Consider the following 14052-nt stretch of genomic DNA (forward strand, 5'->3'; position numbering starts at 1 on the left):
GATCTCTATTCCAATTTTCTGTACAGGTTACGGAAGTCTCGGAACCGAGGAGATGCAAAACGTTTTTGATGTGTGTATAATTTAAAACTTTTATGAAACTATTTGCCTCTGACAACAACCCACAAAATGATGAAAGGAAGAAAGTTTATCACCTACCAAATTTCGCTGTTCATCCAGTAACACTGCCGCATAAAGCGTGATATTTTAATTTATTGCTTCTTTACCACTAACTGTTCGCGCGGCACATTTAGCAGACAATATTCAAATATCCCACTGAATGTACCATCAAAATTATATCGTTGTGTGAGACATAGTTCAAGAGGTGAGTGAAAAACTGCCGTATCAAGCTTGACATTAAAATTTATTACTTATTTGCTACTCACTGCGTTCGCAACATGTTTCGAGGACAGTAGCAACATATGCCGCTGAGTGTACGTCGAAAACTATGGCATTGTCCGAGACATAGTTATGACGATGTGGCGTCAGATAGCGAGGTGCGTGAGAAACAGCCGTATCTTGTTAGTCGTTTTGGAACATTTTTTCAGACAGTAGACAAGTACACCACAGAATGTACCTGCAAAATGAGATCGTTGTACAACACATTTTCCAGGAGGTAAGAAGTGTTAAATATGAAAATGAAACTGCAGGGCGAAGTTCGCCATAGATACAGGTGAAATATGTGTACAAATACATGTGAAATACATTTAACAAGTATGTAGACGAGAAAAGCCACGGGTAAAAAGCTCATCCTAAATCCCTGAAACTATTTCAAGCAAATTTAGTGTACATATTAGTCACAATATGGAAAGGAATTCCGTGAGGGGAAGGGGAGTAAGAACCACCAGCCTCCTATTGCGGTAGGGGTGATAACGTGGAGAGCGAAGAGGGGGCAAGGAGACGTACATACATAGGGGGATGGAGGAAATGAACACATGTAAGGGGAGAGAAGGAGATTTAGGGGGAGGGGGAAATGAACAGAGATTGTGGAGTTGAAAAGATGGGCAGAAAATGGGAAGAGTAGTAGATTGTCAGAGACAGGGGGAGGAAGAGATGCAGAGAGAGAGGGGGCAGCAAAAGTGGGACCGAGAGCGGGGAGAAGACGAGATAGACAAAGAGAGGGTGAGGGAGGTGATAGAGGTGGTGAAGAGGAGATAGAAGGGGAAGAGGAGATCGACTTAGAGTGAAGAGGGGGAGGTGTACAAAGAGGGAAGGACCAGATGGCAGTTGGGAGAGAAGTGGATAGACAGAAAGAGGAGGGATGAGGATATGGGTAGAGAGGGCTGAGGCAGAGATGGAGAGAACGATAAAAAGAGCGGAAAAGATGTTTATGTTGATCTCTATACCAGTTTTCTATGCAGGTTCCGGATCTCTCGGAACCGAGGTCATGCAAATCTTTTTATGATGCGCTGTTGCCATTTTTCGGGGTGCACTCAGCCTCGTGATGCTAATTGAGGAGCTACTCGACCGAATAGTGGCGGCTTCGGTCAAGAATACCATCATAACGACATGGTAGCAGTGTGCTGACCCCACGCCCCTCCTATCTGCATCATCCTCTGAGGATGACACGGCGATCGGATGGTCCCGGTATGCCACTCGTGACCTGAAGACGGAGTATGTAACTAGGGCTAGACTGCCCAATGATCCCTTCAGTGGAGATGCAAAAAGACCCTCGATATCTTGTGGGAATTAGCGTAACGCTGCGAATAACGCGGGTAATGGAAATGGGCACTACGTCAGTAGTGCGTGGACAGGTTGGGAATTTGAATCAGTCAGAGCCCTATTTGGGATGGCTGAGGCAGTGAAGGCGACCGTTCGCGAGAGATGGAAATATCGAGCCCTCGCGTGACACGAATTTTCAACGTTCCGTTTTGTGTATTTCAGTGCTCTGTAGCAGCTAATGTCTTTATTTCCATTGGATCATGTAGTGGAGATTGTAGATGTACATTCAATAAAATGTCAATATTCAGATTATAACAGTTACACTTGCAATATCACAATTTATTGTTGAGAGTACATGTGCTCATGTTCTAAAACAGTAAGATTCACACTTAAATTCATATGTAAGCAGAAGCATATTTCTTACAAGTTGTCCAAATCAGAGAACATCGTAATTTCTGAAGTGTTGTAGGATACGTGTAACGTCGTTCGATTGTGTCCTAACGAGAACCGCACTTCCGGAGACCAAATACCTGTGTATCAGTTATTATTTGTCATTCAAACGAGATCAGTCGTTTATTGCGGATTCCTTTAAAACTGAATCCACTAGACACAAAGTTTTTCTAAGAGTATCATAACTAATCTTGAATTCCAGTTCTTTGGACAAAAATTGTGAAGTTCCTGTAGTATTAACACTGTTTTACATTTTTACCATCTTTATGCTTTACTTTCCGCTACGGTCAGGAGCTCGCTTTGTTTTCAGTTTTCAAATAATACGTGCATATTAACTGATGCTGTGGCACATTTACTGTGCAACATAGCTGAACTTAATTTCTGAATGGATGCCGTTTTCTCCACTTCATTGTGTAGATGTACTGTCAGCTTGCAAGTTCTTCAACTTACAGCTCCGACTACTGCGGAAAACTGCTTATTCTGTGGCAAATATTTTGGCTGTTGTTCATTAAAAAAGCGATACTCTCGGAAATTGAATAACGTTATGCCCTGGAGTTACGCGTATTGGCTCTTGGTTTTGTGAATAGTCACAGAGGAAACCGATGATAACAGTGCTCCCTCACGCTTTTGCGGCACTGAAAGCGATCCTTTCGTTTCTTCATCTGCCGTCCGCAGACTGACCCCAAACAACGAACGGCAAAGAAGCTTCCGGCCGTAAGCCGCAATATGGAAGGCGGACGCGCCGCTGGTTTCGATCATAGCGAGATAAAAGAGCAGGGGAGGCATTATTTCCACAGCGAGACTCAGGGTTTAAGCGACTGTTACGGTCAGAAAAAACAATTTTGCAAAACACGGAAAAGAGAACAAAGGCCTCATAAAAGAGAGATAAAAGGGGACAAAGTAAGAGACGTATTTTGCAAAGAATATGCTCTGGACGGTTTGCGTACAGTAAAATTTGCTCTTACGTTTTACATTGTACGTTACTTCACCTCACATAAGCGCAGTCAGTGTCGAAAGAAAACCAGTGAACAAGAGGTAAAGAGAGCTGTTTACAAGCAGCATTCAGCCTAGACCCGAAGTACCATCAAACCTATGATAACGCTGATCAAGAGTTGAATTAATTCGTCGCTTATGTAAATGAAGAAGTAGTTATCACGAAAAGTTAAATTTTTGATTTTTGGGCCTATAGTGATATTCTTAGGTGTCGACGTTGCCTATGATGTCAGCGCATGTTATCCTCAAGTAGCAAGTTCTGCCCACTAACTGATCCAAAGTATCAGATCACCTAGTAGTGGTCATTAATACAGCGTGTGGTTTTATGACGGCTTGAAATCTGGTACGGACACATTCAGTGAGGTGTGTGAATGTCTATGGAGGAATGGGAGCCCGTTCTTCCTCAAGACCTCAAACTCGAGAAGGTAGCTATGGTGAGCGCTGGGGTCGAGAAAGACATTCCGACTCATCCCAGTCGAGCTCCATTGAGTTCAAATCGGGACTCTGAGCAGGACAGTCCATTTACGGAATATTATTGTCAACAACCACTGCCTTACAGATGCTGATTTATGACAGGGTGCATTGTCATATAGATTCAATCGTCGCCTCCAAACTGTTCATTTGTGGTACATGACGTACAATGCTGCAAAATGTATTCATATCCTTACGTATTTAACGCTTTCTTAAGCGCAACAAGAGGACGACACCCCAGTCACAAAAAAATACCCTCAAACCGTAACATCATACGCAGTACACTACATCTACATCTACATCCATACTCAGCAAGCCACCTGACGGTGTGTGGCGGAGGGTACCCTGAGTACCTCTATCTGTTCTCCCTTCAATTCCAGTCTCGGATTGTTTGTGGAAAGAACGATTGTCGGTATGCTTCTGTGTGGGCTCTAATCTCACTGATTTTATCCTCATGGTCTCTTCGCGAGATATACGTAGGAGGGAGCAATATACTGCTTGACTCATCGGTGAAGGTATGTTCTCGAAACTTTAACAAAAGCCCGTACCGAGCTACTGAGCGTCTCTCCTGCAGAGTCTTTCACTGGAGTTTATCTATCATATCCGTAACGCTTACGCAATCACTAAATGATCCTGTAACGAAGCGCGCTGCTCTCCGTTGGATCTTCTCTACCTCTTCTATCAATCCTATCTGGTACGGATCCCACACTGTTGAGAAGTATTCAAGCAGTGGGCGAACAAGCGTACTGTAACCTACTTGCTTTGTTTTCGGATTGCATTTCCTTAGGATTCTTCCAATGAATCTCAGTCTGGCATCTGTTTTACCGACGGTCAACTTTATATGATCATTCCATTTTAAATCACTCCTAATGCCTACTCCCAGATAATTTATGGAATTAACTGCTTCCAGTTGCTGACCTGCTATTTTTTAGCTAAATGATAAGGGAACTATCTTTCTATGTATTCGCAGCACATTACACTTGTCTACATTGAGATTCAATTGCCATTCCCTGCACCATGCGTCAATTCGCTGCAGATCCTCATGCATTTCAGTACAATTTTCCATTGTTACAACCTCTCGATACACCACAGCATCATCTGCAAAAAGCCTCAGTGAACTTCCGATGTCATCCACAAGGTCATTTATGTATATTGTGAATAGCAACGGTCCTATGACACTCCCCTGCGGCACACCTGAAAACACTCTTACTTCGCAAGACTTCTCTCCATTAAGAATGACATGCTGCGTTCTGTTATCTAGGAACTCTTCAATCCAATCACACGAATGGTCTGATAGTCCATATGCTCTTACTTTGTTCATTAAACGACTGTGGGGAACTGTATCGAACGCCTTGCGGAAGTCAAGAAACACGGCATCTACCTAGATGGCAGGCAAAGTTATCCAAGCATTAACCTCACCCAAATCCTTCCGCCGGATTGCCACGGAGTGTAGCGTCATTAACCACTCGAAATCATTGGTTTACAGGCGTCGTCTGTCCAGTGGCGTCGCTGTTTACACCTTCTCCAACATCGCTTACCACTGACTACACTTACGTGTGACTTGTGAGGCGCCGTTCAACCATTATACACCATTATTTTTAACTCGCTACGCAAAGTTACTGAGCTCGATAGAGTGCTGGCAGCACGCGTATTCCTTCTGATTATTTCAGGTGGAAGCTTACAGCACCCGCTGCAGTGCTCGACCGTTCGTATCTGTCAGTGCGTGAGGTATGTCTTGTCTTGGTATAGCAGTGCTTATTCCTTCGTGTTTCCACTTCACGGTCACATCAACAACAGTCGACTTGAGTAATTATAGAAGAGCTGAAATGTCGCTGATGGCTTTGTTACTCAGGTGACATCCAATGACTACGTTGTAAATCACTGAGCTCACCTGTGTGACCCATTCTGCTGTTAATGTGGCTTCACTGTCAACACGTCCGCCCCTGGTAGCTGAGTGGTCAGCGCGACGGAATGTGATGCCTAACTGCCCGTGTTCGATTCCCGGCTGGGTCGGAGATTTTCTCCGCTCAGGGACTGGGTTTTGCGTTTTCCTTATCATCATCATTTCATCCCCATCGACAGACTTGCGGCCGGCCGTGGTGGCCGAGCGGTTCTAGGCACTACAGTCTGGAACCGCACGACCGCTACGGTCGCAGGTTCGAATCCAGCCTCGGGATTAGATGTGTGTGATGTCCTTAGGTTAGTTAGGTTTAAGTAGTTCTAAGTTCTATGGGACTGATGACCTCAGAAGTTAAGTCCCATAGTGCTCAGAGCCTTTTGAACCATTTTTGACAGACTTGTACCAGGCGAACGGTCTAGCCGACGGGCGGCCCTACCCACACGGCATTTAAATTTTACTGTCAACACAATAAATCCGCCGTCCTTTCATATCGACGATTTTGCTTTCTCTGACATCTAGCGGCCAATTGCGCATTACATGAGGGTGTCCCGACATTTCTGATCCGATAGTGTACGAGGCAATACAAGAAAAAGAGTCAAAATAAAAAAAAGAATGGCGAAAGAAAGAAAGACAAGAAAATAATAGAATATATTCATAAGATCACAAATTATTTTTTTGTGAGTAGATAAACCACATAACTAATTAAACCTAATAAACTTTTTCGTAAAGTTTATTTGTGAGTAGGTAAATCATATAACTGATTGTGCTACTGAACTCTTTTATAAGTACGTCACAGTTGAATATAATGAATGCCATGCAATGTCAGGGATTTGACAAAAAAACTGAAATTGGTTTTATTCGTTGCTGGAACTACATTCCTCCTTATTGTTTTCTTATTATTATTTTTATTATGACTACTATCTTGTAATTTGAATCTATCCACACATTTCGTATGTGACTTCCTCCCAAACTGTGTTCCTCTGTGCACAAATGTTTGAAGATGAGACGTAAAGCATATGGCGAAAGAAATTCCTTGTGTGAGACAGCATTATCAGCAGCTGGTAAACTTTGAAAGTGGCCTCATTGTAGGCCTCCAATTGGCAAGATCATCCAAGTATCCAGATCTTCAAGCATGTATGTTTGTTAAGCACTTTGAAATTATACATCTACAGAGGCATCTCTTGATCGATTTGCTTGACCGATTCATAGGCGCCTGTGGTCAGGCAACCACTCGACACTCAGCAGCTAAGTTTGAAAGACGGAGAAACGGACGATTTCCTTGACTTTCAAATTATAGATATTTGAGATGCAAATTATATACAGTAATATGTAGATAAAATGAATTTGATTTGAAAGTAGTGTATTCCTTTACTTTTAATAAAAGATTGCCCGATAGTGATTTCCAATACATGCAGTACTTGTAGTTGTTTTATTTCTTGAGAATTTCGTTTGGCTGGGTTGGTAATTTCACAGACAGACAGCAGACCAAACGGGCCGCAGGGCACCATTAACCTAACGCAGGTTGTAAAAGTTGACTCCGACGCTGGAATGCTGGATGGGACAGCGTTTGGCGAAGGCTGTTGTGTGTACCGGACAGAACGAAGGGACGCCCATCGCGAGCCAACACAATACGCAGAGCAGGTAACGCCATCACCACAGAGGAGTCATAGGAATTCTGCATGAGATGACTGCCGTGTCCAAGTTCCTAAAGCGTTTTTCCGTATTTAGGGCGTTGTAAAATGCAGTAAAGGTCCTGTAAGGCAGGCAAAAATGAGCTTCGGGTGGAGAACGCAGAGAAGACGGCGCCAGTTTGCCGATGGGAGAGTAATATACCGATGGACACTATGCAGACTCTGTGAAAGCCAGAGGTATTTGAGGCTCTATGCTCTTGGCAGAACACGGCAGGAGAAATGTACGGTTCTTAAGCAAGGTACTGCAACTTTCCCATCCCAAAAATACCTCTAGCTGGCCGGCCATATATATAAAACAGGTATAAATCTTAGGAAGGTCATGGGAAACAACATGATGTAACACAGTGACTTGCTCCCTTCAGGCACTGTCAGGACAGAGACAAAACTAATTCCTTATTTAGCTGTAGGCCTCTGAGCGTGGGAATTTCATTGGTCAGCCTGGCCTTAGTTTTGGAAAATTGTTGAGAAGTGGAAGGACGCACCAGGAGAATTGACACTTGTCATTGGATTAGTGCTCGTCAGAGACTAGTATAGGCTCTTTAAGAAGGGGCGTCCGTTACGGGGGAAGACTTGACCAACTATCGTGTCTTTTCGTTCATCGCTAGTGAGAGAATCAATTTGAATTCCGCTCGCAAAATTCGGTGTGAGAAGTAGTCATTTCACTTAGCAGCTTCAACTGGAGCATGACATGAGGTTTGCTTTAGGTAGCTTTCTGGGATTCACAGGCATTGTCTGATATTTTGGCCACCGACACCAGCACTGGCGGACAACACAACGACGTTGTTTAAAAATGGTAGGATCTGCAATCGGCTTCGCCACAATAATTTCAGTAAACGTTATTGTGTTAACGAAGAGGAGGAAGACGCCGTTCTGGCATAATTTTACGAATTAAAATTTTGGCAATCACTGTCATCAGATCGCGGAAACGGATAAGTGTGCTAATAATGTAGTAATCTGCCTATGGTTTCTTGTGTTGAATTTCCACCAACCTCAGTTAATTTTAACTGTTTCATGTTCTTGCGATAATTTGTCAGTGAATAGGATGTTATTGAACATGTTCAAGTCATATTCCAGTGCAACTACTGCACTATTTCTGTGTAGGGATCTACAATAAACAGTAGAACTTATCACAACTTTGACTTTCATTATAGGCATATCCACCTGGTCACAAAATTAAAACATAGTGTCACCATTCCACTATTCTTTTGAAATTTGTGGGTCCATAATTTCGGCTTAATAAAGAATCCTTCGTAAGCAAATGTAGGTTTACAGTGTTCATTGGGCATCTATTTTTTTTAGTGTTGTTGTTGTGGTCTTCAGTCCTGCGACTGGTCTGATGCAGCTCTCCATGCTAATCTATCCTGTCCAAGCTCCTTCATCTCCCAGTACCTAATACAACCTACATTCTTCTGAATCTGCTTAGTGTATTCATCTCTTGGTCTCCCTCTACGACTTTTACCCTCCACGCTATCCTCCAATGCTAAATTTGTGATCCCTTGATGCCTCAGAACTTGTCCTACCAACCGATCCCTTCTAGTCAAGTTCTGCCACAAACGTCTCTTCTCCCCAATCCTATTCAATACCTCCTCATTAGTTACGTGATCTACCCACTTAATCTTCAACATTCTTCTGTAGCACCACGTTTCGAAAGCTTCTATTCTCTTCTTGTCCAAACTATTTATTCTCCATGTTTCACTTCCATACATGGCTACGCTCCATACAAATACTTTCAGAAACGACTTCCTGACACTTAAATCTATACTCGATGTTAACAAATTTTTCTTCTTCAGAAACGCTTTCCTTGCCATTGTCAGTCTACATTTTATATCCTCTCTACTTCGACCATCATCAGTTATTTTGCTTCCCAAATAGCAGAACTCCTTTACTACTTTAAGTGTCTCATTTACTAATCTAATTCCCTCAGCATCACCCGACATAATTCGACTACATTCCATTATCCTCGTTTTGCTTTTGTTGATGTTCATCTTATATCCTCCTTTCAAGGCACTGTCCATTCCATTCAACTGCTCTTCCAAGTCCTTTGCTGTCTCTGACAGAATTACAATGTCATCGGCGAACCTCATAGTTTTTATTTCTTCTCCCTGGATTTTAACACCTACTCCAAATTTTTCTTTTGTTTCCTTTATTGCTTGCTCAATATACAGATTGAATAACATCGGGGAGAGGCTACAACCCTGTTTAACTCCCTTCCCAACCACTGTTACCCTTTCATGCCCCTCGACTCTTATAACTGCCATCAGGTTTCTGTACAAATTGAAAATAGCCTTTCGCTCCCTGTATTTTACCCCTGCCACCTTCAGAATTTGAAACAGAGTACTCCAGTCAACATTGTCAAAAGCTTTCTCTAAGTCTACAAATGCTAGAAACGTAGGTTTGCCTTTCCTTAATCTTTCTTCTAAGATAAGTCGTAAGGTCAGTATTGCCTCACGTGTTCCAACATTTCTACGGAATCCAAACTGATCTTCCCCGAGGTCGGCCTCTACCAGTTTTTCCATTCGTCTGTAAATAATTCATGTTAGTATTTTGAGCTGTGACTTATTGAACTGATTGTTCGGTAATTTTCACATCTGTCAACACCTGCTTTCTTTGGGATTGGAGTTGTTATATTCTTCTTGAAGTCTGAGGGTATTTCGCCTGTCTCGTACATCTTGCTCATCAGATGGTAGAGTTTTCTCACGACTGGCTCTCCCAAGGCCGTCAGTAGTTCTAATGGAATGTTGTCTACTCCCGGGGCCTTGTTTCGACTCAGGTCTTTCAGTGCTCTGTCAAACTCTTCACGCACTATCGCATCTCCCACTTCATCTACATTCTCTTCCATTTCCATAATATTGTCCTCAAGTACATCGCCCTTGTATAGGCCCTCTATATACTCCTTCCACCTTTCTGCTTTCCCCTCTTTGCTTAGAACTGGGTTTCCATCTGAGCTCTTGATATTCATACAAATGGCTCTCTTTTCTCCAAAGGTCTCTTTAATTTTCTTGTAGGCTGTATCTATTCCACCCCTAGTGAGATAGGCCTTCACATCCTTACATTTGTCCTCTATCCATGCCTGCTTGGTTAATTACGTGTAGGCATAGGCAGTGGGGGAGTACATGTGGTGCTGTACTGTTAGTCTAGCGCCTGTTTGCAGTCATACGGAATCTGGGGCGTGTCGAAGTGGTTGCCTGCCTATAGGTGCCTGTCGATAAGTCAAGGGATGTCTCTGTACAGTTGCATTTTTGTAGTGATCAGCAAAGAGGCTCGGGTTTAACCGAGGGTGCTACCAAACTGGAAGGTCTTAGAGGGAGCCTTTCCCGTTTTGTCCACACCTGTGTCAATTTCGTACGCCCCTTTACTTTCACATTTAACCGAATGGTTTACAAAGATCCTTAGTGTCTGCAGCCTGTATACCAGAGCAGTAACTGCGGTCGCACTACAACTCCTTAGGGGTCAGATCACGCTGAATGGGGCTACAGCCCCACGATGTCCTTATAGAATATTGGTTTGTCACACGAGTGTCTGCAGTGTCAAAGATGTTCCGCCGCACATCGCACTGCAAACTGTTGCTTTCGATGGCAAATGTGTCTTAGTGAATCCCCCAAGGGAAGATATGGTTAGATTGGTATGCTTCATGGCACCTTTTAGTGTCAATTCTGAGCGATGATGTGTCTGAAATACTTTTCTCGACCACGTATAATAAAACTACATTACTTCATTGGTGGGTGTCGCGGTTCTGGCATTCGAATAGGCGTCAAGGAAAGGGGTGAGATGAGATTAAGCGTGAGGAGACGACCATCCCATCGTGCGACACTTCGAAGTTGGTTTTTTGGCAGGATTATAATGAGATCTCGTGCAAATTAACTCATCCAACAGCTCACAGTAACTTGTGAGTTGTGACCCCAAATATGTCGACACCGAGTCCGAGGGTGATGTTTCAGGCCACCACACTTTTCAACCACTAAAAAAAGCTTATAAGCACCTTTGAGCCAATTCTGAGTCTAAATGAACGAAACGACAAAATTTCAGAAAAATTCCTCTTTAATTTTTTTACGTGGTGCTTCTGCTGAAGTGAAACGCCTCAGAAATGAAGCCCATCTAAAAAATTTTTATCTATTGTCATTCCTTAAGACTTCTCCGAAGCAGTTTTAGTCTTAGTTTCCCTCCGAAAACTGAAATTTTGGTACAATGACTTTCAGCCTTATATGATCGTGCCTGAAGCAGCAGAACTGTCTTTCTTATAGCAGATACTTCTTGTTAGCGTAACACGTAGGAAAACACTTTAAATGAGTGAGGGTTGATGTACAGGGTACTTGTAATAAAGCTTTCGCTATTTAAACCAGTGTAAACAGAAAACCATTTACCGTATTGATAGGAAGCTTTATAGGAGTTATGATCAGACTACGTGCTGTAGGATCTGCGTTGTTAGTAGTGTTAGTGTCATGTCTTGCCGTACAGTGCCGGTACGGGTACGGCGACGTGGGGTTTAAACACAAGCATCGTTGTGCATTATAGTCACAGAGAGTCAACATGGATGTGATCAAGATGAGCACGGGTTTACTAGTTAAGATGTTTTATTAAAACATCAGTAATAGCACTGCTGCTTCTCGCGAGTATCGTCGCATTAAAGTAATACGGGTGGGTCCTCTTCCTGCACTGGAGCTAAAGAACATGATTCGCAAGTTCGAATAAAGTGGCGATTTGGGAATACACCCTGGGAGAGACAGAGAGCCAAGTGCGCCTTAAATTTTGCAATATTCAAGCGGCCGGTCAGGGTGGCCGAGCGCTTTTAGGCGCTACAGTCTGGAACCGCGCGACCGCTACGATCGCAGGTTCGAATCCTGCCTCGGGCATGGACGTATGTGATGTCCTTAGGTTAGTTAGGTTTAAGTAGTTCTACGTTTAGGGTACTGATGACCTCATAAGTTAAGTCCCATAGTGCTCAGAGCCATTTGAACCAATCTTCAAGCAATGCACGAGTTGAATCACGAAAGCTGAACATTCCACATTCCACCCTTAGAAAAATGCTGCGAACGCTTGTGAAATGTTATCCGTACAAACTTCCATGCTGTCTTGTATACATATGGTCGTCACATTGAGCAACGTTTATAATCTGGAACGTAACAACAGTACGCAATTAACAAATGCTACCCTCTCATGTGTATATTAAAATTGTGTTTTCGTCAAGGGTTCATTCATTATTTCTCTGCCGCATGTCCTTATAAATGTTTTCACAAAGTTTCATTGCCTTACAAACATTCATTTTCCATGGGGGCCTTCTCAAGTAGGGTAAGTTTAATTGTAACCTCCGTGTATACGATTCTTCTTATTATCCGCTTGTAGTAGATGCTGTCTGACACATTTCTGTTCCTGCCCACTTTTCTGAAGGTTAGGAAAGTATACAAAAAGTCTTGGATACCAGGTTTCTGTACACAATCGCAAATGTTATGAGCGTGTAAGTGTGACGTAGACTGTACAGTTATTTATTCACATTGGTTAGTGATGTCACTGCTAGCCTGGTGAGGCTAATGTTCTCTTCATCGAACAATAATAGCAGTGAAAGCATTTTGTCAGCTAAAAGTAAGAAAACCGACAGACACTGTGTGCTGTATACACTGTAGCAAAAGCACTGCTGCAACCATCATTAGCTCTGAGATAACGGGACGTATATAGTCTGCTTAATGACCTACGTCACCTTAAGATTCTTTTTACGTTCCGTAAACATCAATGGTCTTCATTGCCTGCTTTCAGAACACAGCCAAAACACTCAATGTCACTGACAGTTCTGAGAGTTTCTTACTGCTATGTTTAAGGCAATAAACGTAAGGAAAACAAGGGAAAACTTTTATTCTCCTGAAAAATTATTTCACTTCGGGGCGTGTATCATTTATATGCTAGTTAACCGGCTGTAGCGGTAAGATACATTCGCACACAAAACACATTTTCTCTTTTGAATTCTTCCATTATTGTTACTGCCACTAGCCTTTTATAGGTATTATAACTTCAAAGAAGACCTTTTAAACTGGAGGGGCTTAAGAAGTTTGGATGGTTACTTTGAAACGATAATCTCCTACATGGTAACTGTGTAAAATAACGAAAACAACGACGAATTCCTGGCATATACTATACCCGCCATGCTCTTAAGTGGCGTACCTGCACCACTTTCGGAGAAGTTAATTAGTGGATCCGCACTGCTATGTAACTAAAGCAGTTTTTCACATCGGTGGCCAGCCAAACTTTCATCCGGTCAACCTGGCTAAGAAGTCAGCTCACTGACACAATTCATCACTGCCCAGCGGAAATCCCATTGCATTCCGAGCAGTTCCATGGTCCGTCCACTGGAGCAGAATCGTACGGAGCCAACTGCGCGACCCTCTCTTTACAATATCCTTGGCAGTCTCAGCAAAATAAATATTGACCTCAGTTTAGACAGTAATGATTTAGTTTATTGGCCACGTAATATACCACGACACGTCTGTTGTCCCGACCAGCACTTCTTCTACCTGTTAGTTCCCTGATCTAATATGAAACTGTCGCCGAACGATATTGTCAATTTGGGGTAAGTCATCATGCACTCGACCATGAAATTCTCAATTTATTTATTTATTTTTATTTACTCTTTTATTAAACCTGGCAAGATTATGGTCTTTAGGCTTTTACTTACATCTAACAAGGCATCCTTAGTGGGTCAACGTTAAAATATGCATAGTACATGCGGAACATGTAATAATGATGCAGAGTTATTCATAAGTTCTTCTGGGATTTCAAGGGTGGTAACCATGAACGTCTGAATGAAAGTGTGATGAAGCACCGTCTTTTTGCAGAATTAACTCTCCGTTGTCTTGCTGTAATTGTGACGTAAGCCGTTCCTGTAATATGTGGCAGTTATTC

This window comes from Schistocerca cancellata, chromosome 9, assembly GCF_023864275.1.
Source record: "Schistocerca cancellata isolate TAMUIC-IGC-003103 chromosome 9, iqSchCanc2.1, whole genome shotgun sequence".
Classification (NCBI taxonomy): domain Eukaryota; kingdom Metazoa; phylum Arthropoda; class Insecta; order Orthoptera; family Acrididae; genus Schistocerca; species Schistocerca cancellata.